Here is a 7,500-nt window from a genome sequence, read left to right on the forward strand (position 1 = left end):
CAAACACACACATCTTTAGTAGTCACATACATTTCAAACAATAATCCATTAGAGAAGAGGGGTCATGCCTTCACCATAGATCATTGTCATTGCGATCATTATGGTGTAGTAAATTTTGAAATTTACCCCGTATAATGGAATCGTCCAAGGCGTGCGCCTCCTGTTCCCCCCATCTCACACACGAAAGGGCGATTTGCGGAGTGAAGGTTGGTGGTCGTCTGCCTGTATGGTCGTCTGTGTCGTTTAGTGTATGGCAAAGGGGGGTGGGTGCGATTAATTAAGTGGGATGGGTGGTGATTGGTGGAAGATAGGCAACCGAAGGCAACGAATCGCTGGGGAAGTAGTATGCTATGGCGCGAGACCGAAGGTGATCAGACCGGTCTTCAGCGCGGCACTAGTTGAAAGGTGATAAGAAGTGAGGACCGCCGCCGGTCTTCACTATGGGACCGATCCCCGGTTCACAGCTAAAAGACAGTGGGACCGGTCCAAAGGACCGGTCCTCAGCGCGGCACTATGAATAAATATATAATAAAGAAATCTTTGGTTGACGATTTGGCGCTTCGTACTCTTATGAATTCGTAATAATATATAGATGAATTTGTTGCCTGCGACATTGAGTGAATGCGTTTGATGCCTATAATATTCAGTCCCTTGATTGAATTACAAAGGACAGAGACATAAACGGGACTGGTCTCTCAGCGTAGTGGCTTACTATGTTAATGAGTTGTGCAAATTGTGCGGTACAACATCGGAAGGTCCTGGGTTCGAGCCTCGCTCGGCGAATAGTTGAGTCCTTGGAAAAAGCTCTTTACTCACATTCTCTAAATGTACTCATGTATTAAATGATTACCTGGCCATTGACAGCGTTGTTTCTGTCGGGAAAAAATATATAATATCGCCTAACAGGCGTCATGTCTAGTTCTGCATGTTACGTGTTGCTGGTTTTCAGGGACCCTTTGTAAAGGGCTTTGAGCACGTTTAGTGGATATTGCGTTATATAAAAGCTCACATTTAAAGCTTACTTTTTAAATTGTTCGTCTTATTCACCATAAGAAATGATCCAGCCTTTCAAAACATTGTTTCCATGTAAGTTGTCCTCACGATTGTGTTCACAGTGACCGACACAACTAAGGGACACAATCAGTGACAATCGCATTTTCTCCAATTGATGCTATGCGTTTAGGTAAAATACTCACAGCATCCGCCAACCATTTAAAACATCCCAATACACAAAATGATGTGTAAACTTTAACGTTTATAATACGAGTGGTGGTAGTATTTAGTGAAACCCTAATCAGTCACAGGCTGTATAAACACAAAAACAAAGAGCCGAGTGACGTCAACTTTGTTCCTTCTATAGATGATATCACATTCCGTCCTTTAATTCAAAAATAGAAATTCTTAAATGATATCTTAAGATCTGTCAGCCTGCCACGAATAACAAGCTATTATGTATTGTTACCTTAGCACATTTTTTTGTTGGGAGAACTTCCCAAGCAATCCCATCCCCCTCCCACAGAAGGTTTGGACTCGAACCCAACATCTCGTGCTATTGTTGGCAGAATAATAAACCATTTTGCTATAATGGAACCAAAACGGCACAAATTATAATCAATATATAGGTCGAACAAGAGCAAAAATATAATCAAGCTTCTTTTCTAAAATGAACAGTATAGTACATATTATATCATATTAAGTGAAAGATCTGAACAAGTGTGTATGAATGGTACCAGACAAATTAAGAAAGAAAAATACAAGAAAAACCCATTCCATATATTAAGTACGAGTACGTAAACAAAACTAGAGAAAAAAAAAGAAAAAGAAAAAATAAAAGAAGAGAAAAGAAAAACAAACAAAAACAAAAACAAAAACAAATCAAAGCAAACGAAAGTGTGTCGGAATTCACGCTTACCTTATCAAGAGACGAGGCAACGAATAAAAGTCTGTAAGTACAAACCTTCCCGGCCAAGTAGATAATAATGATAATAATAATATTATAGGAACTAGGTCTATCAGATTATCATGGTGATATCATGAGAGAAACAAATAAGAACGTCTGCTATCCTACTACACAAACCACCAACTGGAACAATAAAGGGGCCGGTTCGTTTTACATAAGGCAATGGAATTCTTCATTACCTGGGATAGAAATCCGATCCAGGTATAATAATAATAATAATAATAATAATAATAATAAAATAATAATAATAATAATATAATAATAATAATAATAATAATAATAATAATAATATAATAATAATAATAATAATAATAATAATACTTTATTGCATCCCAAAAAGGAAATTTTTTGTACAGACGTGTTATAATTTACACATAAGATAAAAATACAATGGAAATAGGATGTATATATATAAAAAAGGAGCAGCTCTATAACCAGAGCTGCGCTTTATAATATGAATAATTTCAACACTGTAAAATAGTTAAAACTGTCACCATAAATTGAAAATTGAAAAGATTGCAAAACAAATAAATTAATAAATTAATATTTATATTTAAAAAAAGTAAAAATGAGAAATAATTATATAAAATGATTATTGCTTGTTGTTATAAAGCCTAATACTGGACGGCAGAAAAGATTTTCGGTGTCTCTCTGTTTTCGTTGAAATAGAGAAAGGGCGACCACTTCTTTCTGACATAATAATTGATGGTCTTAGTGGATGATACTGGTCATTTAATATTTTAGTTATTTTATTTATACAAAATTTCTCGTATAGAAGATCTACATCGTCAACATCATTTATATAGCGTTTAATGGATTTTTTAATATTTGAATTTATTTTGTTCCTTTCCACTGCTAAGCAATTGCCTCCCCAAGCTGTTATACAAAATGACAAAACACTTTCGATTACTGCTCTATAAAATAATGTGCAGAGGGTTTTATCTATTCTAAACTGAGAGAGTTTCGATAAAAAAATATGTACGTCTGCACATCTTATGCCTAATTATTTTCAAGTGTTCATCCCACTTGAGCCTGTCATCAATCGTTACACCAAGGTATTTGTAGTGAGGAACTCGCTGGACGAATTGGTCCTTTAATTTTAACGGTTCTATCGGTTCCTTCACTCTCCTAAAGTCAATCACTAGCTCCTTTGTCTTGCTTATGTTAAGCTCTAGGTGGTGGGCATCACACCAAGACACAAATCTATCAATTTCTTGCCTATAAGCCACTTCGTTGCCATTTGTTATGAGGCCTTGAAGAGCGGTGTCATCTGCAAACTTTATTAAAGGTACACTCAGGTTTTGACTTCTACAGTCATTCGTGTATATTGTGAATAATACAGGGGACAATACACAACCTTGAGGAGCACCAGTATTTGTAGTTATACAGGAAGATTTGTTTTGCCCTAATTGAACATATTGTGCTCTCTCCGTAAGAAATTCGAGCACCCAAGCAATTATATACTTGTTTAAATTCAGACTAGTCAATTTTTGAACAACCAACTGAGGTTGCATTGTATTGAACGCTGAAGAAAAATCTGCAAAAAGCAATCTGCAATAGCTCCTAGCGTGATCTAGATGCCTGTAGATGTTGTTTGTAAACAGCAAAATGGCATCCTCTACGCCACGTCCTGGTTTGTAAGCAAATTGATGACTATCACTCAATGGCATAAACTGATTCCTAATTTTAACAAGAACAAGTTTTTCTAAAGATTTCATGACTATTGAAGTCAGTGCAACAGGTCTGAGATCGTTCATAGTTTCAAGTTTTTCTTTTTTTGGAACAGGAATAATTTTTGAAGTTTTCCAAATTTCAGGGATTGAAACGCATTGGAGGGACCAGTTAAAAATATGTGTATAAATGGGGGAAAGCTGGTGGGCACATTCTTTTAATAGTTTTCCTTTCAATCCATCCGGCCCAGCAGCCTTCCTCTCGTTTAGTTTCGAAAATACGAATCTCGTTTCCTCTTCACTGACCTCAATAGTCATTTCATCTTCCAAAGCCCTGTCTAATTTATGTTTTTCATTTTCAATATCAAATTTGTTTGCTGTGTCGAAACGTGAATAAAATTTATTTAAAGTTTCAATTTCGATATCTTCTGATATAATCGTGGGCTTTGGATTATAGTTCACAGCAGTTTTAAGCCCCCGCCACGTGTCCCTTATATCCCCAGAAGAAAAGCATTATTATTATTATTATTATATAAAAGGAATAATAAAACAAATAAACAATCATTATAAAGGCATTATAAAGAAAAGAAAGAAAAGAAAAAAAAAGAATGGGCTCTGAAAACTGCCCTCTCACCGCCAGGTAACGATGATTTTAACGCAACGGTTTGTTTACAACCAATAATTGAAACATGCTAGATCTTACATTGTTCACAACAACAACCCCACTGTCTCAAAATAAATTGACACAGACGTCTATTAATTAATTAAAATAAAGGGTTCACTTTCACTTTCACGGCACACAACTTTGTAGCTAGAATTCCCTTTTCAAAGTAGAATGGAGATGACATTACAAAACTGTTCGTCAGCCTTTTTTTTCCTCCCCAGCTAGAGGGGCAACCAATTCTTACCACATTCATAACAACAATTATAGGTTTGTGTAATGGCTACGACTATTTAATCATTGTTATGCCACCGTAGGTGAGTATTTCACAGAACAACACACAATCTACCTGATATGGCGAGAAGGATCAGTTGTTATCACGGTCAACTTAAGGATAATTTGTAGATATGGTAAGTGCTACAGACAAAATAAATTGTAAATAAATGAAAGAATACATAAATATATAAATACAGACATAAATAAATAAATAAATAAATAAATAAATAAATAAACAAATAAAGCTACTGCAAGTAAAGTTGTAAGTGGTTCCTCTCCCTGGAACAAGACCCAGAAGAATGCTCTTTTTTTTCTTTCTTGACTAAGTTCGTTCTAGTGAATTAAAACTAACCATAATGGCGCCTCACACGCATTTGATATCAGATGTTGATAATTGCGTATGGCAATGCAAAAGAAAAAAAACAACAAAACAACGAGGGAGGCATTTCGCCATGGACGAATAAATAAATAAGTCTGAGGTTCCATCGCCAGCTGCGGCGTGCTGATCTTTTAATGCTCCTTTCCGCATTACTTGGCAGTGTGGTGTGTCCAAAATCACTTTCCCATTACTTTATTTCCAACCAACCAGTGCTTTAAATACCAGCAAGCGATGCTATAATCTTAAAATCACATTAAGAAAAGGCTGACTACAGGAGCTATTTAATTTATTATTGCTTTGCCAAGGATAATCGCTGAATATTTGACGAATCTTAACACTATAGAAAAATCAAACTTGATATGGCCGGAAGAGTCAATTGCTATCAAGAACGAATCAATGATATGTAATTATAGTTATGGGACAATGCCAGAGACAAGATACATAAATCGATAGATAAACACATGAATAAATAAATAAATAAATAAATAAATAAAAGTGAAGTGGTAAGCACTGTGGCAGTACCTCTCAGGGACAACAGCCACAAGACGATAAAAGAAAGATTAAACCATTGTTTTTTTCTTTTTAAAAAGTAAGTTACAAGTGAATAGACACTTACGCGTTCTTGGCAATTCCAGAAATAGAGAAGAGAACAATACAGGTCAAATATTTTATAAAGGTTTATCCTCCCGTTTAAAAATAAAGAGGTCTGAGATTCAATCCCCTACTGCCGCGGGCTTACATTTTAGGGCGCCTTCTTACTGCGTTTTTCCTTCCACATTACTCATAACTTGTTAGCCATATTACAGTATCTAAAATCACTAATCATATCAGTTAATTTGTTTCCGACTTCTGCCTTATTATGTACTATGTGCTCTTGTGGTATGGCACTCGTTTTCTGATCGGAAGGCCCTGAGTTAGAGCTTCGCTCGGCGCATAGTTGAGTCCTTGGAAAAGGCTCTTTACTCACTTTCTCTCACCGTACTCAGGGTGTAAAATGAGATACTGGTCGTTAACAGCGTTGTCTATGTCGAAAAAAAATTATAATATCGCCTAACAGGCGTCATGTCTCGTTCGAAATGCTAAGTTTTGCTGTTGGTCAAGGACCGTCATGTCTCGTTCAAAATGCTACGTTTTGCTGTTGGCCAAGGACCCTTTGTAAAGTGCTTTGAGCACGTTTAGTGGATACTGCTCTATATAAAATATTGTTTTATTTTTTTGGTTGTTTGTTTGCTTGTTTTAAAAAAAATACATACCAGCAATCGATGCTAGAACGTTCTCTTCCAAAAACACACTTAGCCAGTAAATTGCCGTGCTCTGAAAAACACGTTATTAAAAAAGTTTGCCCGAAAACCGTAAATTTCAAATATCAATCGATTTAACTGGCCGTTATTTTGACAAAAACTCTCAAACCTGTGACTTCGGGAAGTGTTTTCCAAGATGAAGGTAATTTAAATCGATTGATGTTTGAAGGCCGAATTTTCTGACCAAATTTTTAAATAAGTGCTTTTATAGAATACGGTAATTAACTGGTTTTAAAAGGCTGGCTACAGCTATATATTATTATTGTTTTGCAACCGACAATTGTTGTTGATTATGGAACTTAGATAATGCGGCTGGAAGAGTCAATTGTTATCAGGAATAGGAATATCACGAATCAAGGATAAGTGATTATGGCTATGGGGCAGTGCCAGAGACAGAATAAGTATATAAGTAAATAAATAAATGAATAAATAAATAAACAAATAAATTAATATATAAACAAATAAATAAATAAATAAATAAACAAATAAATAGATAAACAAATAAATATATAAATGAACAAATAAACAAATAAATAAATACATAAATAAACAAATAAATAAATAAATAAATAAATAAATAAATAAATAAAAAACAAATAAATAAATAAAAATATTAAAGTGGTTAGAGCAGCGACGGCCCCGCTATCTGCGTCCAGAAAACATAAGGTTTACTCATTTGTACCTTTTCAAGGATCCTGTCATCAAAAATTAAGAGGTCTGAGGCCCGAGGTTCAATTCCCAGCTGGGACAGGCTGACCCTTTAAAGCTCTATGTGTATATTTTCTTTTTCCTTTCTTAACTATCTATCCAAAATCCCTACCCATTTAATGTATTATCAACCAGTGCCAATCTAGTGCCTTAAATGCCAGCGAGTGAAGCTATAACATTCTACTCACAATAAAAAAAAAAAGAACTTGAGAATAACAAACAAAAACCTTGCATGAAGACCGAGACTGCCATGCAATGACAAGGCACCTTTCCAGTTTGAGCTTTTATAATATAGTGTAATAACCACTAAACATGCTCAAAGCGCTTTACAAAGGATCTCTGACCAACAGCAGAAACACTTAACATGTTGGACGAGACATGACGCCTGTTAGGCGAAATTACAATTTTTTTTCCCGACGGAGACATAGCTGTTATTGGCCAGGTAGTCATTTTATACCTGAGTACGGTGAGAGAATGTGAGTAAAGAGCCTTTTCCAAGGACTCAACTATGCGCGGGCAAGGCTCGAACCTAGAACCGTCCGATC

General features: G+C 35.5%; 1 protein-coding gene across 3 annotated transcripts in view; it reads right to left on the minus strand.

Moving 5' to 3' along the window:
• Positions 1–7,500, minus strand: part of LOC144962417 (uncharacterized) — a 76,794-nt gene that overhangs the window by 57,787 nt on the left and 11,507 nt on the right. Inside the window, exon 1 of one of the 3 annotated variants that reach the window (XM_078895353.1) lies at positions 4,641–4,755. The exons of the other annotated variants lie outside the window; for them this stretch is intronic. The gene's annotated coding sequence lies outside the window, so the exon portion shown is untranslated. Of the gene's footprint in view, positions 1–4,640; positions 4,756–7,500 lie in introns of those variants that run through there. 3 annotated transcript variants of the gene reach the window in all.

Source organism: Berghia stephanieae, chromosome 1 (genome assembly GCF_034508935.2).
Source record: "Berghia stephanieae isolate SIO BIC M18660-M18661 chromosome 1, UCSD_Bste_1.3, whole genome shotgun sequence".
Lineage (NCBI taxonomy): Eukaryota > Metazoa > Mollusca > Gastropoda > Nudibranchia > Aeolidiidae > Berghia > Berghia stephanieae.